At 45.7% G+C, this 18,795-nt stretch overlaps 1 protein-coding gene across 2 annotated transcripts in view; it reads left to right on the top strand.

Moving 5' to 3' along the window:
- The window catches only part of LOC126187902 (uncharacterized), a 1,224,785-nt gene that overhangs the window by 574,028 nt on the left and 631,962 nt on the right, over nucleotides 1–18,795 (top strand). For both annotated transcript variants that reach the window (XM_049929256.1, XM_049929255.1), the window contains one exon: nucleotides 16,908–16,995. The gene's annotated coding sequence lies outside the window, so the exon portion shown is untranslated. The remainder of the gene's footprint in view (nucleotides 1–16,907; nucleotides 16,996–18,795) is intronic.

The raw sequence follows: 18,795 nt of genomic DNA, 5'->3' as shown, positions 1-18,795 counted from the left end.
AAACCTCGTAATTCCGAAACTAAACAAAATTTAATGAAAACAAAATACGATTCTTTTCCACAGAATAAATTACTAATAAATTTAATACTCAAAGCCACTTCTGGCTGGCTTTTACAAAATCAAGCTCACTCGGATATAAGTCACAAATTCCCGAATTGCACAACAACTTTCTCACGCATATATTTACATAGTTTTGCCGGCTGCAGTGGCTGAGCAGTTCTAGGCGCTTCAGTCCGGAACTGCGCTGCTGCTACGGTCGCAGGTTCGAATCCTGTCTCGGGCTTGGATGTGTGTGACGTCCTTAGGTTTGTTAGCTTTAAGTAGTTCTAAGTCTAGGGGGACTGTTGACCTCAGATGTTAAGTCCCATACTGCTTAGAGCCATTTACATAGTTTTAATAATTTATCACATTCTTACTTTACGTATGCCCTCCTCTCACTCTCTGTCTCTCCAAAACACGATGAAATAATAATTTTCTAAAGTACTTATAATTACGTCAGGAACCTATGATAACGAAACTAAAGAAAATTCCAGAAAAATGGATTATACGAACCTATCCCCCTGTTTGTAGCTTCAACTGATACTGTAGATGAATACCTTAGAGCCCCTTCCTCAGTTTGACAATGCCAGCAAGGTTATTATATGTTTTAGTTAAAAATTTATATCTCCGAAACTATTGAAGTTATTGTTTTGAAACTGCAACAGTATGGTTGTGTTATCAGTAAAATTTGGTATAATAGGTATGAAAAAGATCGATTAATATTTAATAGTAGTTCTTTAGATTCATAGAGAGTATGTGTAACGTATTGCGCGCAGCTTTAAGCAAGTACACGGCTCGCTCTACCCAGTAACCCGTCTCCTCCTGGCTCCACGGCAAGCTATGCTTTCAACGCAAGATGACAACTCGTAATAATTTGCTACGTTACAGGTTTCCGCAAGGCGCACTGCCATGACACTGCGCCAAGACGGCAGCTGCACTTGATGTTCGTCTGAAGCAACGTGCTTTTATACAGTTCTTGTGCTGCAAGCAAGAGACAGAGACATTCAGAAGAGACTGAAGGACCTGGTGATCGCAGTACAGTTAGTCGTTGGGCAAACAAATTGTCTGGTGAAAGTGGGAACGCCAATACTCGGAACCTCCCGCTCGGCGACAGACCGAGCACTGCACGGATTCCTCTCAACCTTCAGCGTATTCACAGTCTGATTTTCTCTGACAAACGCATAATAGAGAACGCACTGTCAGTCCGAGTGGGAGTAGGAGAAGTGAATTTGTGCGTATGTTGAAGCAGTTGATGTTGAAAAAGTTTTGTGCCAGGTGAGTTTTGAGAACGTTGCCCACCCTACAGGCGTGATGTGGCACCGAGTGATTACCATCTCGACCATCACCTTAGGGAATCATTTCGCGGAACGAGATTTGAAGATAATGAGTCCATCTTGAAGGCTGCTAATCAGTGGCTCAGACGTGCTGGTCTTGATTTCTACCGTGCACGTGTACAGGCCGTAGTTCCACGGCGGCGCAACGGCAGTTGAAAGGGCCGGGGATTATGTGGAAAATGACATTTGGTCTATCAAGAATATGTCAACACACTGCAAGAATGTCAAAGGTGTGGGAGATAAATTGAATGATTGAAGAAAACATTGTGCATTTCTTTTGGAGTGATCCTCATATAATTCGTAAATAAGGAGTGATAGATTGACCATGGCAACCACTGTAGGCCTAACATTTATGCAGAGCGAACAGGCAAATATCTAATCCCTCCACGCAAGACGGCAAGGGTGCCACTCACTGTGGTCGCACAAGGCAGCAGTTCGAGTCTAGGCGCACGTTGTTTTGACGCCCCGCAATTTTGGATCACATTGTTGCTCGTTGAGTCACACTCATCTGCGGCTAGAGTGTCCTACTGCGAAAAAAAGAACGCACAACCGGTTGCTTTTTTTCTCGTGGCGCGGCGTGGCGAGCCCCTGAGGCCGTAAGTGTTCGCAGAAGTCTGCGGGTGCTGTTCCATTCCGCTGCGCAGACGAGCAGAATGTCTGTGAACGATGTCTGTCAAACTAATTCCGATCTAGTAACAACCTGGAAGCAGTAATTATGAAAATGGAAAGAAGAGCAGCTTCGTACAGTAATTTGCTAAATGAGAACGTTGACAGCGACAGTGACAAATCTTCGGGTACATTTATAGGGTGAAATGAAGTGTGGTTGTGCCTAGGGCCTCTCGCCTGGCGCAAGTCCTTTTAGACGACACCACCTCTAAGACTTGCATCTCGATGAGGATGAAATTATGACGAAGACAACGCACCACACAATCCCCGAGCAGAGAAAAAATGGTTCAGATGGCTCTAAGCACTATGGGAGTTAACATCTGATGCCATCAGTCCCCTAGACTTAGAACTACTTAAACCTAACTAACCTAAGGAGATCACACACATCCATTCCCGAGGCAGGATTCGAACCAGCGACCGTAGCAGCAGCGCGGTTCCGGACTGAAGCGCCTAGAATCGCTCGGTCACAGCGACCGGCCCGAGCGGAGAAAATCTCCGATCGCCCTGGGAATCGAACCCCAGCCCATCGCATGGCAATATGCCGCGATGACCACTCACCTCGAGAGAGAGAGAGAGAGAGAGAGAGAGATTATTGTATTACGTACCCCTCACAAAAATTTGTACATACCAATGTTAGTACTAAAATTATCCGAAATCGACTCCGTTGCGATTCGTCATTCATGCTAATTCCCATATATTGCAGCAACTCAGACAGCAAAATTACTGTTTCGAAAAAAAGTTTTTCTGTTAACCGCCACACTATTTCGTTTTAGACAATTGGCATGTAAGCAGGTCGTGTGACTAGGGCCTCCCGTCGGGTAGATCGTTCGCCGGGTGCAAGTCTTTCGATTTGACGCCACTTCGGCGACTTGCACGTCGATGGGGATGAAATTATGATGATAAGGATTACACAACACCCAACCGCGGAGAAAATCTGCGACCCAGCCGGGAATCGAACCCGAGCCCTTAGGATTGACAATCAGTCGCGCTGACCAATCAGCTACCGGGGGCGAACATGTAAGCAGGTGTGCAGATGGTTGGATGTATGTCACTTATGATTTCTCCGCATGTGACCCAACGTATAATCTGAATGTAAACTGCTGCCACAAACGTGGTATCTGAAAATCACAAACTGATCAACCAAAACGTCATGACCACCTACTTGACAGCGCATTATTACACCACTAGAACGCCACGAATACACTTGTCGTGGAATCGACAAGTCCTTGGTGAGTTTCCCGAAGTATGTGATATCAGCTGTCTCCATACAGGTCGGGCAGTTAGAGTAAGTGACGGCCCCATGGTTTGTGGCTCGGAGCAGCCACTCGATAGCGTCCCGGATGTGTTCCATTGGGTTGTGATCAAGTGACTTTTATTTCCGAGACATCAGCGTATCATGCTCCTCTAAACATCATAGCACGATATTGGCCTTGTGACAGATACAGTCATCCTACAAGAACCTGCCATCGTCGTCGGGGAGTAAATCAAGAAGAAAGGGATGCAGGTGGTTCCCAACAATGTTCGCGTGGTCCACAACTGTCTTGGTGCCTTCGACTACTAGCACAGATGCTATGGAAGCCCACATGAATGTCCCCCATAGCTTAATGCTGCTCCCACACATCTGCGTCCGTAGTGTGGTGCACGTTTCGAGCAGCCGGTGGCCTGGATAACTGCGAATCAGGACACGCCCATCCACCTGCTACAATATCAAACGTGATTTATCCTAGCAGGCTACTAGTTTCCGTTGATCCACGGTGCAATCTCAATTATCCCGTGTTCACTGTAATCGCCTTGACCATGTCGTTTGGTCAACAGAGGAACACGTAACGGTGGTCTGCCCCATGTTCAGCAATGTGCAACTGAACGGTGTGTTCTGAAACCCTTGTACCTGCACCGGCGCTGCATTTTGTGGTCTTATCTTCCAAAGATCGCCGCTTCTGCTTTACAGACAGGACAAACCGCCCACATCCACGATGGCGATGAGACACGGACCTCGAACAACCTGTCACCTTCTCCTAGTTCCACCGTCCTTCAACCACTTTCCACAGATGCTGCCGATAGTAGAACGTGAACAGCAGACCAGCTTGGCCATTTCCATGATGCTCGTTCACAGGCACCGTTTCATGACAACCTGCCCTGTGTCAGAGTCGCTGTTTCAGTGGATTTTTCCATCTTTGTCTGTATCGTCTCCAGAATAATTGCACATTTAACAAGTTTGTTTGTGTGGCCATCCTCCGCAGCAAGCATATAAATACTTGTTTTGCAAACTAAACTGCCTTTTCCTGCTGCTAGTTGTATTATTTATCCCATACGCGTTTCGCCTTCTCCTTTCCCTAAGGCATCATCAGTGGGATCTATAATGATGTTGTTTTGTTAGTTATAGATTATCGAAACAGTTCACTTCGCGATTTTTTTGTAGAAATGTAATTACTTACGATTTGCTGATCTGCGTTTCCTCACATATGGTCTGGAGGTCGCACTACCAGTTTTATCACTGTTCTATATTCACATCTTTGTGTTTTCGCCATCCACATACTGTTCACCATGTTTTTCAGTCTTTTTGTGGTGGACTATCGTTCTTCTGTCACTTGATACAACTATTTCGTCGTATACTTCTTTTCATAGTGTAAATATTGCGACTCCATTACGTGTTTCATCGTCTCTGGTATGTTTACCTATGTGTTTCCACCCTAACGAAGTATATGTTCGTTACTAACTTCTGTTTATGATGTTTATACCGTGTGTGTGCGTATGAGTGAGAGAGAGAGTGGGGGATAGGGCCGAATTTTTTTGTGGGGGGCGGGGGGGGGGGTGGCGGTTTTACTAGCTGTTTTCAGCCACTCCCCTAGAACTTAGAACTACTTAAACCTAACTAACCTAAGAACATCACACACATCCATGCCCGAGGCAGGATTCGAACCTGCGACTGAAGCGCCTAGAACCGATCGGCCACACCGGCAGGCTAACTAAAACAGAACCTCCTGACATTGTAGCTAAGGCACGAACAGTTCCTACACTACGCACTCGCATCTACCTTAGGTAGAAGGCGCTAAAGCTTTATTGTGAGAGACAGTTATTCGATATTTCGAAACAAGAAATGTGCCCCGACGGGCGCGAAGCTGAGAGGGATGCTAGTGGCACCCCTGGTGGAAATTTTGTGCAAAGAATGTATCATAATTAGTAGCAAAAACAACCCTCACTAGATTTGCCGTTATTTTTAAAGCTCTTTACGAAAGCCCGAGGAACGGCGACTATTATATACGAGGAAAGATGGGGAGAAGAGGCACAAATGACACGTTGCCTCGAACGGGTCCTAAGTACGCATGATCAGAAAACTGACCGTGAATTGAAAAGATCACGCTGAAGCTCATATTTGAAATATGAAGTGGCATCACGTGGGAAGAAACCACATTGTGAACGCTTGCAATTAGGTTTTTTTTTTTTTTTTTTTTTTTTTTACCGGGATGTAAGCAACAAGCGGCGTTTCGGCCGTTCTACGAAACTACGCGTTACGCACCGAACCTGTCGTGTTGTTAGTATGTGAGCGGCTGGGACAGGATACAGAGGCAACCGGCGCTGCCCCCACCTCCCTCAACCACGCCTCGTTGGGTTCCCAGAAACCAACGACGCCCCTGCGCGGCTGGTTTTTATCGGGTGAAGTCAGCCGATCAGCGGCTCCCGCTGTGAAGTCAGCTGGCCTTGCGCTGCCCGCCGCCTGGACCGCCGTGATTTTCCGCTTCTGTGTGACAGGCCGGCCGCTCATGTGACGCGCCGTGGCGTAATCTGCGGCTGCATGTCGCGTGCAACTGCAGCAGGTTCTGCTGCGCTTGGCAGGTATATTCAGGGTGAATCATTCACCGAGCAGCGGCCTTTGAAACTTGCTGGTGGACCAGAGCTGTGTTCCGGGCTGCGACTAGAAGTCTCGGGAGAATCTCATATCGATGGAGCTTATCAATACTCAACTCATAAATCGCCCACGTCAGGATCCACACTAATGGCCATTAAAATTGCTACACCAAGAAGAAATACAGATGATAATCGGGTATTCATTGGACAAATATATTATACTAGAACTGACATGTGATTACATTTTCACGCAATTTGGGTACATAGATCCTCAGAAATCAGTACCCAGAACAATCGCCTCAGGCTGTAATAACGACCTTGATACGCCTCGGCATTGAGTCAAACAGAGCTTGGATGGCGTGTACAGGTACAGCTGCCCATGCAGCATCAACACGACACCACAGTTCCTCAAGAGTAGTTCAAAAATGGTTCAAATGGCTCTGAGCACTATGCGACTCAACTTCTGAGGTCATCAGTCGCCTAGAACTTAGAACTAATTAAACCTAACTAACCTAAGGACATCACACCCATCCATGCCCGAGGCAGGATTCGAACCTGCGACCGGAGCGGTCACGCGGTTCCAGACCTCAAGAGTAGTGACTCGCGTATTGTGACGAGCCAGTTGCTCGGCCACCATTGACCAGACGTTTTCAATTGGTGAGAGATCTGGAGAATGTGCTGGCCAGGGCAGCAGTCGAACATTTTCTGTGTCCAGAAAGGGCCGTACAGGACCTGCAACATGCGGTCGTGCATTATCCTGCTGAAATGTAGGGTTTCGCAGGGATCGAATGAAGGGTCGTAACACATCTGAAATGTAACGACCACTGTTCAAAGTGCCGTCATTGTGAACAAGAGGTGACCGAGACGTGTAACCAATGGCACCCCATACCATCATGCCGGGCGATACGCCAGTATGGCGATGAGCAATACACGCTTCCAATGTGCGTTCGCCGCGATGTCGCCAAACACGGATGCGACCATCATGATGCTGTAAACAGAACCTGAATTCATCCGAAAAAATCACGTTTTGCCATTTGTGCACCCAGGTTCGTCGTTGAGTACACCAACGCAGGCGCTCCTGTCTGTGATGCAGCGTCAAGGGTAACCGCAGCCATGGTCTCCGAGCTGATAGTCCATGCTGCTGCAAACGTCGTCGAACTGTTCGTGCAGATGGTTGTTGTCTTGCAAACCTACCCATCCGTTGACTCAGGGATCGAGACGTGGCTGCACGATCCCTTACAGCCATGTGGATAAGATGCCTGTCATCTCGACTGCTAGTGATACGAGGCCGTTGGGATACAGCACGGCGTTCCGTATTACCCTCCTGAACCCACCGATTCCGTATTCTGCTAACAGTCATAGGATCTCGACCAACGCGAGCAGCAATGTCGCGATACGATAAACCGTAATCGCGATATGCTACAATGCGAGCTTTATCAAATTCGGAAACGTGATGGTACGCATTTCTTCTCCTTACACGAGGCATCACAACAACGTTTCACCAGGCAACGCCGGTCAACTGCTGTTTGTGTATGAGAAATCGGTTGGAAACTTTCTTCATGCCAGGAAGTTGTAGGTGTCGTCACTGGTGCCAACCTTGTGTGAATGCTCTGAAAAGCTAATCATTTGCATATCACAGCATCTTCTTGATGTCGGCTAAATTTCGCGTCTGCAGCACGTCATCTTCGTGGTGTAGCAATTTTAATGGCCAGTAGTATATACTCCTCAAGCCAAGTTACAAAGTGTGTCGCATGGTTCTTCGTGTTGATACCGTCATCTTTGAACCACTACTCATAAGAACGCGACAGCTGAAATGTTCAGATAGCTCACTCAAATGGTTTGAAAGCTACTTGAAAAACGGACAGCAACGTGTTGCCTTTGGGTATGAAAAGACATCCTTGTTGCCACAGTAGTGCCACAGGGGCCAGTCAGGGGCACACTATTGTTTTTCTTGTCTGTCATTGTTATCTCTTCGGTTTTATCCTGCAAGTAATTTACCGTTTCCATGCCGACGATCTCCCTTTGACCTAAGGTACCAATATTACGATCGTCCACATGAACGATGATCCGTCTATAGTGGTTAGATGGGCGCATAATGTACGATTTTAAACTAAATGCGAAAAATTCACAAGTAATTTTACACTGTCCAGTCGCATTAATGTGACAACTGCCTATGTTCGAGGTCAGCTAGCAATAACCACTCTCAGACGGTAAGTGGCAGCACTAGCAGTGGAGGGTACATAAAGCGTCTCTCGTGGATGCGGGAAACAGAGCAGCCGTTGGCGTAATGCGAAAACAGAGCGATTTATCTGACATCCAGAAGGGTACGGTCACAGGCTTCGTGCCCAGGAGTGGAAGCATTTCCGAAAGGTTAGGTTTCTAAACAGTTGGTGTGTTTTCGTGGGTAAAGTATACCGTGGAAAGGAAAATGAGGCTGACACAAGCCGGCGCGGAGGTGCCTGTGGTGCACAGTTGGTCGTACGCGACAGGGCTGAACGGTGGCTGTGGAGGTGCGCACGGGCGAACAGACGTGCAAATGTGCAACTGAGCGCCCACCCCAGGTGAACCAAGGGCCTGCCAGCCTCGCCACCGTTGTAACTAACTACAGTCCCCAGGGTGGTCACACGTAGGGATGCGTACGTTGAAACGTCCCCTTAGAACAATTATACATGACTGACACACAATATTTTTTTAGCGCAACGCAATCTGACTTTCAGAAATCCCTACAAAGGAATGGCCCTGACTAACATTAACCTGTACCTTTCACAAATCACTTACCTCACAAAAATCTTCGTTACTCAAGCTATTGCAATACAGCGAGCGCCACTACTGCCAGCTAAATAAAAGATTCAGACTACAGAAGGCACTACCTACTGATAGGCATAGTTAGCAATTGAAAGATGTTAATAGAGAACAAACAATGTATTTACCTTAACAGTCATAATATATATAGTAGTTCATGACATCCAGTGTTACAAATTTCAAAATTCCGCCATCTCTCTCCCCACATCCACCACTGCTGGCGGCTCACCTCCAACTGCGCAACGCTACGCGCTGTTCACATCCAGCTGCCCAACACTACAATGGCAGACAACAATGCAAACTAACCACAGACTGCACACAACACAGCCAGTGATTTTCATACAGAGCGCTACGTAACATTGCCAATAAGAAAACATAAACGGCCTACTTACATAGCCCCCATGCTCCCCACAAAAAATTTTACAAATTGTTTTGGGCCAATAATGATTTGAAAAAATTTTTCATAACTACAATAACAAAGATATCAAATGCACACACTTATTGATACAATGTTGGTCAAAAGCTAAAATTTTCTCACAGTCCCATAAAGACAGTCATGATCAATCATCAAAGTAAAATTACAGTGTTTTTTTTTTTTCAAAGTCTGAGTAGTAAAAGAGAATGCACACGGAAGTAGTGGATTTCCATGCCATCTTGAAGAAATAGTGTTGTCCTTCCAACAGAAAGACAGTGCTGAGTCTTGACATGCACACAGGTAATGGGCCACAACAGAGCAAACCAACAGCAGAGTCAGTCGATGTTTTGAAGAATATTGGTAGGTAGGTCATCACACAGTAGACCCACTGTAGCCCTGGTAGAGATTGTGGTATTGGTGGGCCACCAGAGGTGCAGACCCACTGCAGTCTTTGTAGAAATAATGGTACTGTTGAGTCAGCAAAGGTGTAGACCCACCGTAGTCCTTGTAGAAATAATGGTATTGGTGGGTCATCAAAGATGCAGACCCACTGTAGTCCTCAATAGTGTTCAAAAGTCATAATGTATATAGCAGTTCATGACATCCAGTCTTACAAATTTCAAAACTCCGCCATCTCTCTCCTCACATACACCACTGCTGGCGGCTCACCTCCAACTGCGCAACGCTACGCGCTGTTCACATCCAGCTGCCCAACACTACAATGGCCAACAACACTGCAAACCAGCCACAGACTGCACACGACACAGCCAGTGATTTTCATACAGAGCGCTACGTAACATTGCCAATAAGAAAACATAAACGGCCTACTTACAACGTGTGCGCTCGTGCAAGCGTTCTAATAAAGAAAGAGCAATTCATAATCGTTCCATCTACTAGGGCATGCCGGAAAGGAATGTCTCTGAATTTTCTTTTTTATGCGAAAACTCTCAAACATTTTGAAATGAAACAAACGTTGTTAACATCCTACATCTTTATCCTTCATGCATTTTTATTTGCAGCCGCTGCCTCTAGCGGGCTCCGAACTGTAGCATGTAATACGGTGGTAACTTATCTAAGTCTGTGCATGAGAAACAGCGCGTCGTAATCGAGTTGCGAATTCGGAAAGTTCGTCCGCACATGGAACACGCTCTCATTCAGTTTGGCAGTACCAGACTTCACACGAGAGTTGCTACATCTGCAACAGTCCGACGTCTTGGGTTCATAGATCATCCACCATATAGTCCCGACATCGCCCCATCCAATTCTCTCATGTTCCCAAAACTTAAAGATCAATTCCGAGCAGTTCACTTTGATAGTGATGCGGTGCAAATAGAAGCATTGTTGTGGCTCCGAAAACAAAACCAAGCAAATTTACAGTTACCGTATCAACAAACTGGTCTGTCGTTGGGAGAAATGATCTGTTTAGATGCGTTAAGAGCTTCCACATACAAAATTCGGAGGCATTACTTTTCAGCACGTCTTCATAGTTACAGACTATGAACCCTTTCCGACTGACAAACCCATGGGTGAATTCGTTTTGGCGTAGTAATTCTATTTCGCGTTCGCTTATATTTAAATTTAAGATGGACAACTTAATTAAATTCCCAAGAAAAAGGAGACTGGAATAAACAGATTCCAACAGCAGTCTTTCAGAGGAAAGTTGACAATGACGGCAACTCTTAAGAAGTGCCTAAAGTTTCAAATGCTTCTCTGCCTCGTGGGAGCGCAGGTACACAGGGACAACCGCTTACGTCGGTTGAAACAGAGGCATGATGAGAAAGCGCTGTCTTGCAAAAGACGTGGTCATTTCTCTGTGACACAACAGGTGGTCCTTGGTCTCTGCTATTCCCTGTGACTGGCAACGGCCCTATTTTCTATGCTCTAAAGCTCACTAAAGTGCAGCATCTCGAGGCCACGGAAGTCTGGAGCGCAATCGCCGCCACCCGCATTCTCTCTTTCGCTAGCCTGCGTGCACATCGCCCAACGTAGGGCGACGCCGGCACGACACGCTTTGCTCAAGCATTTGCCACCTGGCAGCTAGCCGCCGCTTGCCTCCTCCTTACTCTGAGCAGGCCGTCATAATGTCGCTCACCCCGCGCCAAGACGTTAGTGACACCAGGCCCTTTGTCACTTCGACCACCGTCTCATGAGTGCACCATTCTCTCTCTGGCATGACGCAAACTGTTCGTGCACTCTCTCCCAGGCCTGTTACAAGCGTACGTTTAATTTAGACTTGCCATGTGTGTTCTTTGTGTAGATATTCTTCAGATCTCTACCAACGTTTGCTGTTCTTCGTGATATGGATTTATTTTCAATGATTCATCCTCTCAGCTTATGTTTGTAACTTTTTCTCGGAATGTCTCCAGTTGTTAACCACTAAACAGTTTTTAAAGTCGAATTGTAATCCTTATCCGTCTCCATCAGTGAGCAACTTAACCAGGGCTTCCTGCAAATAGCCGATACTTTCCACGGTTAGCACTGAGTGGGATGTTACTTTAAATCCCAGAGGCGCACAGTGAACCAACTCGTTTCAAAACGTGGACGTAATATGAAACTGGATATAAAATACTACAAAACTCCGTCCTTTTTACATTTTTGGGATCGCTGATAAAGAGTCGGATGTCGGAATTACAAAATTCAAAATTTATCTGATCCAGCATGCCGGATCAAAGTTATAAAATTATAAATAATATACAAATTGAGCGGATTCGAGTAAAACTTCGAGTATAGGGTATTTTGAGGTCACTGATAACGAATTGGAGATCGGAATTTCCGTATTCAAACGTTGTAATCGATATTTTACATATTTCAATCTAAATCGTAGTCGATTCGTCATTGGCGTCATTATCACTGTTATATAATGCAAAATTAATACTAACACACTAATAATACAAAGCACGAAGTGTTTAAATGGACGATGATACGAACATGGAGGGTACTCACTACAAAAGTATAATTAATCTGTCCAACCACTGTTCTGACAACGGCAAATCGGTTGCGTTTCTGGTGAGCCTGGTTCCACATCATCTCCAATTTCGACAAAATTGATCGCAGTTACTTTTAATCCGTAGCAGTCAGCTGAAACACTGTTTGCGTCCTCAGACAAATCCGACTGTCCAGCCGCGACTTGGCCATCAGTACCTGCAGCCCACACAGCTCGCACTAAGTCACATAATCGCCTACGAGTGTAGGTTTTCGAATGAGAAGCAGGTGCTGAAAAAGAAATCATTCAAAGCTTTCATGACAGAGTCATTTACGATACATTGTTTGCTGATTAATCTTCAATTCATTAATTAAGCAATTGTTTAGTTGATCGTTAATATATTTATTAATTATTGTATATTACTGCAGAATGTTGTGCGTTATTGCAGAATATTGTGCTTTTTTGCATTACAGGTGTGTACCGTGAAGCACAGCCGCACAGTAAAAAATTAGCCGTCATCTACACTCCTGGAAATTGAAATAAGAACACCGTGAATTCATTGTCCCAGGAAGGGGAAACTTTATTGACACATTCCTGGGGTCAGATACATCACATGATCACACTGACAGAACTACAGGCACATAGACACAGGCAACAGAGCATGCACAATGTCGGCACTAGTACAGTGTATATCCACCTTTCGCAGCAATGCAGGCTGCTATTTCCCATGGAGACGATCGTAGAGGTGCTGGATGTAGTCCTGTGGAACGGCTTGCCATGCCATTTCCACCTGGCGCCTCAGTTGGACCAGCGTTCGTGCTGGACGTGCAGACCGCGTGAGACGACGCTTCATCCAGTCCCAAACATGCTCAATGGGGGACAGATCCGGAGATCTTGCTGGCCAGGGTAGTTGACTTACACCTTCTAGAGCACGTTGGGTGGCACGGGATACATGCGGACGTGCATTGTCCTGTTGGAACAGCAAGTTCTCTTGCCGGTCTAGGAATGGTAGAACGATGGGTTCGATGACGGTTTGGATGTACCGTGCACTATTCAGTGTCCCCTCGACGATCACCAGTGGTGTACGGCCAGTGTAGGAGATCGCTCCCCACACTATGATGCCGGGTGTTGGCCCTGTGTGCCTCGGTCGTATGCAGTCCTGATTGTGGCGCTCACCTGCACGGCGCCAAACACGCATACGACCATCATTGGCACCAAGGCAGAAGCGACTCTCATCGCTGAAGACGACACGTCTCCATTCGTCCCTCCATTCACGCCTGTCGCGACACCACTAGAGGCGGGCTGCACGATGTTGGGGCGTGAGCGGAAGACGGCCTAACGGTGTGCGGGACCGTAGCCCAGCTTCATGGAGACGGTTGCGAATGGTCCTCGCCGATACCCCAGGAGCAACAGTGTCCCTAATTTGCTGGGAAGTGGCGGTGCGGTCCCCTACGGCACTGCGTAGGATCCTACGGTCTTGGCGTGCATCCGTGCGTCGCTGCGGTCCGGTCCCAGGTCGACGGGCACGTGCACCTTCCGACGACCACTGGCGACAACATCGATGTACTGTGGAGACCTCACGCCCCACGTGTTGAGCAATTCGGCGGTACGTCCACCCGGCCTCCCGCATGCCCACTATACGCCCTCGCTCAAAGTCCGTCAACTGCACATACGGTTCACGTCCACGCTGTCGCGGCATGCTACCAGTGTTAAAGACTGCGATGGAGCTCCGTATGCCACGGCAAACTGGCTGACACTGACGGCGGCGGTGCACAAATGCTGCGCAGCTAGCGCCATTCGACGGCCAACACCGCGGTTCCTGGTGTGTCCGCTGTGCCGTGCGTGTGATCATTGCTTGTACAGCCCTCTCGCAGTGTCCGGAGCAAGTATGGTGGGTCTGACACACCGGTGTCAATGTGTTCTTTTTTCCATTTCCAGGAGTGTGTAAACTATCAAATATGCACATGCAAATAAATTTGAACTCGTTAAGTATTCTGTTAAGATACTAGGAAAGTCATTTACAAAAGTGGCGCCGCGCAGAGAAAATTTTGTAGGCGGCGACTTCGGATCACTTCGGTAGCAGTTTAGTTTTCAGACGATGTACGTCAATACACCGGTTAAAAATTTCATTAACATACCTTCTGGAGTGCTACCCACCCTGTTTTATCTACATCTACATGGTTACTCTGCAATTCATAATCAAGTGCCTGGCAGAGGTTTCATCGAACCATTTTCATACTACTTCTCTACCATTCCCTCTACCACTCCACTCTCGAATGGCGCGTGGGAAAAAGGAACACCTAAATCTTTCCGTTCGAGCTCTGATTTCTTTTATTTTATTATGATGATCACTTCTCCCTACGTAGTTGGGTGTCAACAAAATATTTTAGCATTGGTGATTGAAATTTCGTAAATAGGTCTCGCCGTAAAGAAGATCGCCTTTGTTTCAGTGACTGCCACCCCAACTCGCGTATCATATCAGTGACACTCTCACCCCTGTTGCACGATAACACGAAACGAGCTGCCCTTCTTTGCACTTTTTCGATGTCCTCCGTCAATCCTACTTGGTAAGGATACCACACCGCGCAGCAATATTCCAGCAGAGGACGGACAAGTGTAATGTAGGCTGTCTCTTTAGTGGGTTTGTCGCATCTTCTAAGTATTCTGCCAACAAAGCGCAGTCTTTGTTTCGCCTTCCCCACAATATTATCTATATGTTCTTTCGAATTTAAGTTGCTCGTAATTGTAGTTCCTAGGTATTTAGTCGAACTGACAGCCCTTAGACTTACGATATATCGCACACCCAAAATTTATCGGATTTCTTTTAGTACCCATGTGGATGACCTCGCACTTTTCATTTGGTTAGTGCCAAATGGCCCAAATGGCTCTGAGCTGTATGGGACTTAACATCGGAGGTCATCAGTCCCCTAGAACGTAGAACTACTTAAACCTAACTAACCTAAGGACATCACACACATCCATGTCCGAGGCAGGATTCGAACCTGCGACCATAGCGGTCGCACGGTTCCAGACTGAAGCGCCTAGAACCGCTCGGCCACAACGTCCGGCGTTTAGTGCCAATTGCCACTTTTTGGACCATACAGAAATTCTCTCCAGATCATTTTGTAACTGGAACTGATCATGAGATGATTTTACTAGAGGGTAAATTACAGCGTCTTCTGCAAACAATCTAAGGGGGCTGCTCAGATTATAACCTAGATCATTCATGTAAATCAGGAACAACAGAGGGCCTATGACACTACCTTGCGGAACGCCAGATATCAGTTCTGTTCGACTTGATGATTTACCGTCTATCACTACGAAAAGTGACCTCTCTGAGAGGAAATCAGGAATCCAGTCACACAACTGAGACGATACTCCATATGCACGCAAATTGATTAATAGTCGCTTGTGAGGAACGGTATCAAAAGCCTTTTGGAAATCTGGGAATATGGAATCGATGTAAGATCCCTTGCCGACAGCACTCATTACTTCATGGGAATAAAGAGCTAGCTGCGTTGCACATGAACGATATTTTCTGAATCCGTGTTGGTTATGTAACAATAAGTTCAAGGTGATTCATAATGTTCGAGTGCTGTATATGCTCCAAAAACCTACTGGAAATTGAGGTAAGTGATATGGGTCTGTAATTCAATGGGTTACTCGTATTACCTTTCTTGAATATTAGTGTGACCTGTGCTACTTTCCAGTCTTTAGGAACAGACCTTTCGTCGTGTGAGCGGTTGTATATGATTGCGAAGAAAGGCGCTAAAGTGTCTGCATACTGTGAAAGGAATCAGATTGGTATACCATCGGGACCGGAAGACTTGCCTTTCTTAAGTGATTTGAGTTCTTTCGCAACACCTAAGATATCTACTTTTATGTCACTCATGCTAACAGCTGTTCTGGTTTCGAATTCTGGAATATTTACTCCGTCTTCTTTCGTGAGGGAATTACAGAAAACTATATTTAGTAACTCCGCTTTAGTGGCACCATCATCGGGAACATTTCCATCGCTACCGCGCAGTGACGGTATTGGCTGTTTTTTTGCCACTGGCGTACGTTACATACGATCAGAATCTCTTTGGGTTTTCTACCATATTTTGAGACAATGTTTCTTTGTGGAAACTATTAAAAGCATCTCGCATTGACGTCCGCACTAAATTTCGAGCTTCCGTGAAACTTAGCCAGTCTTGGGGATTTTGCGTTCTTCTGAATTTGGCAACTGGGCAGGATCGCTGTCATATGTTAGACAGACCACAGACGCAATATCTGAAACATGTCTTCTTGTCCGAATCACTGTACACCGGAAATCGTAACGGCTCGCATCTCATCGAATTGTTACTGGAATGCCTCCACTGCAAGAGATAAGTATGCAGCTGTGCCATCTACCCAAGGTATCGCGGTAGTAAAGTCTGAAGGTGTGCCTTTTTCTATTTCTATTCCGGCCACGTTTTGAAGCTAGTTGCCACAATGTGCGCCGCGTTTATTTCACCTGTCCTGTAGGCCAGGTCGTGCTCTGTAGATAATCCTGTCTTTGAGTGTCTACCAACATCAGGAAGGTGCTACATTATGTGTCGATTTTTTCCACAGTCACATCTTTTTTATTATCTTTACATGACCCGCACATTTATTAGGATTTGGCGTGTAACATTTGCTATTAAATCCATTCCTAAAGAACCTTATTGTTCCATCCTTAAGCTCGAATATTTCGTCAGTCATCTATGATTTCTTGACCTCTGCTTCAGATTCGTGTGACATAATTGCGTAGGAACGAATCTGCTTAAGAGGTCCACTGCAAGATGAAACAGTTGAAACTCTAAATAATAAGACAATTGTACGCTTATTTGTAATCGGTGACTAATGGGAACTCATCGCACAGGTCCGAAACCGAGCCTGGGGTCGCAGCTCACCGCGGAGCACAGCCGCCGGAGATCCTGAGGCCTTCTCTGCCATCCAGCTCCAGCCAGGTAAGGCACGCCAAACAACTTGTACTTCATCAACTACTGCCAGAGCAAGTGCCGCCGATAAAACTGAACTTTAAGAACTTCCGGCAGGTTGAAACAACACTATATCAAACTCCTCTAGGATGAGGCTCGCTAGTTAACACTGTGCTTCAGCAGCCCCACGAGGAGCCAGTCTCACAATGTAGACGGGGTCTGCAAAAAATGTCACAGCTGTAGTGGTTTACTGCACGTCTCATATCTGATGTGCAGTAATGATTCAATGTTAGGATGAAAGAATCAAGCAACAAGTTTAGCCGTGTGTATTTTTGTAGACTCTTCATTACGATCCCTGTTTACTGGTTTCCGTACCTTAAGTTACTATAAACTACCAAGATCACACGCTGCTTCTGTCATTCCCTAATACACTCTCCGCCAATGATATTTACTTATCCTTCAGCGACCGAAATATTGAACAGTAAGGCAGTCTGCATATCACTCCACATACTTACCAACAGTTTCAGCTGTAACTGCGGCGTGCCACTGCTTCTCAACAGCCGCCGTGTGGCGTGTCTTGCGGTTCCCTGACCTGTTGCGACTTTAAATCTATGTACGAGAATGAGTCACTTACAGATCTCCAGCACAGCGGATGTGAAGTGGGTCGCCAACTCTAATTTTAAAAAAATGATTCGAATACTGCCGTAAGTTGCATTAAGAGAGTCTCCTTTATTTATTGATCGTGAGTTGCTCGGGCTTTTTATTGAGAACAGACGCAAGTCCGAAAGTAGTAGCCATCAATAAATAAAGGAGACTAATAATTCAACTTGCGACAGTGTTCCAACCATTTCTTTCATTAAGAATAACTTTCGTTGCATGAGCGGATATTTTGCTTTACTCAGAATACTTTTTTTTTCTGTAGCACACCTTTATCTAGCTTTGCGTGCAGTGGTGAAAGCAGTTCATTAGGGACTGATAACCTTCCAGTTTGGTCCTTTTAATCTGCAAACCAACCATCCAACCAACAGTTCATTATCAACGAAGAATCGCAAGATACACAGAATTGGCATCACAGCATCACCCAAAGTAACACACAATATTCTTAAACTTACTTTACTTGTACCTGTGTTATACACCGAATTTTCTAATGTTGAACAGTTGAGTTAATACTTTCTCAACTTGTAGATGTCCTAATTCCACTACATTGTCTGACTTCCAGTACTACTGGAGACCACCACTCCACTGACCTGATTTTTCATAATTTTTAACTCACCTTCGTGCATCTTCGTAAACTGTCGCGCGTAATCGGTTTCACAGTACAATTCACACTAAACATAACTAAATTGTATTTAATATCAATTTATGTATCAATGTGGGCATTTTTATGATGAATGAGACATTACGTGTCTAAGTAGTGTATGTTTTTAAACATCATTATATTCATGTCGTCAGCTTTTTGGAGGTGTGGCTACTCCATATTTCACGATCAGCGCTTGCTACTCTCATCATATATTCCCACGTGGTCCATTTGTTACCCCAGCCGCTGCTACCTACCGCTACACCCAAGAGTAGCACGGCCTGTGCGCGATTTGTAAATGACTCGTTTGCTTGCTATTAATAAAAATGACTTGAACGCCGTCTATTGTTTCTAACGGAAACGTCACTTCTTGCTTAAACCTGATACTAGCGGTAAATAGCACGACTCCCTGATACAAATTCATCCTTCAGCTGTTTTCACATAGTGAATATGTAAATACGGTTCGAAGTGTGTCCCATGTTAATTTCCCGACGGGTAATAACATCTGGAAATTTCTGCCTTTGTAAAGGGAA

Source organism: Schistocerca cancellata, chromosome 5 (assembly GCF_023864275.1).
Source record: "Schistocerca cancellata isolate TAMUIC-IGC-003103 chromosome 5, iqSchCanc2.1, whole genome shotgun sequence".
Lineage (NCBI taxonomy): Eukaryota > Metazoa > Arthropoda > Insecta > Orthoptera > Acrididae > Schistocerca > Schistocerca cancellata.
Note: the sequence above shows the minus strand (reverse complement) of the source record. Positions and strands in the feature narration are given on the sequence as shown.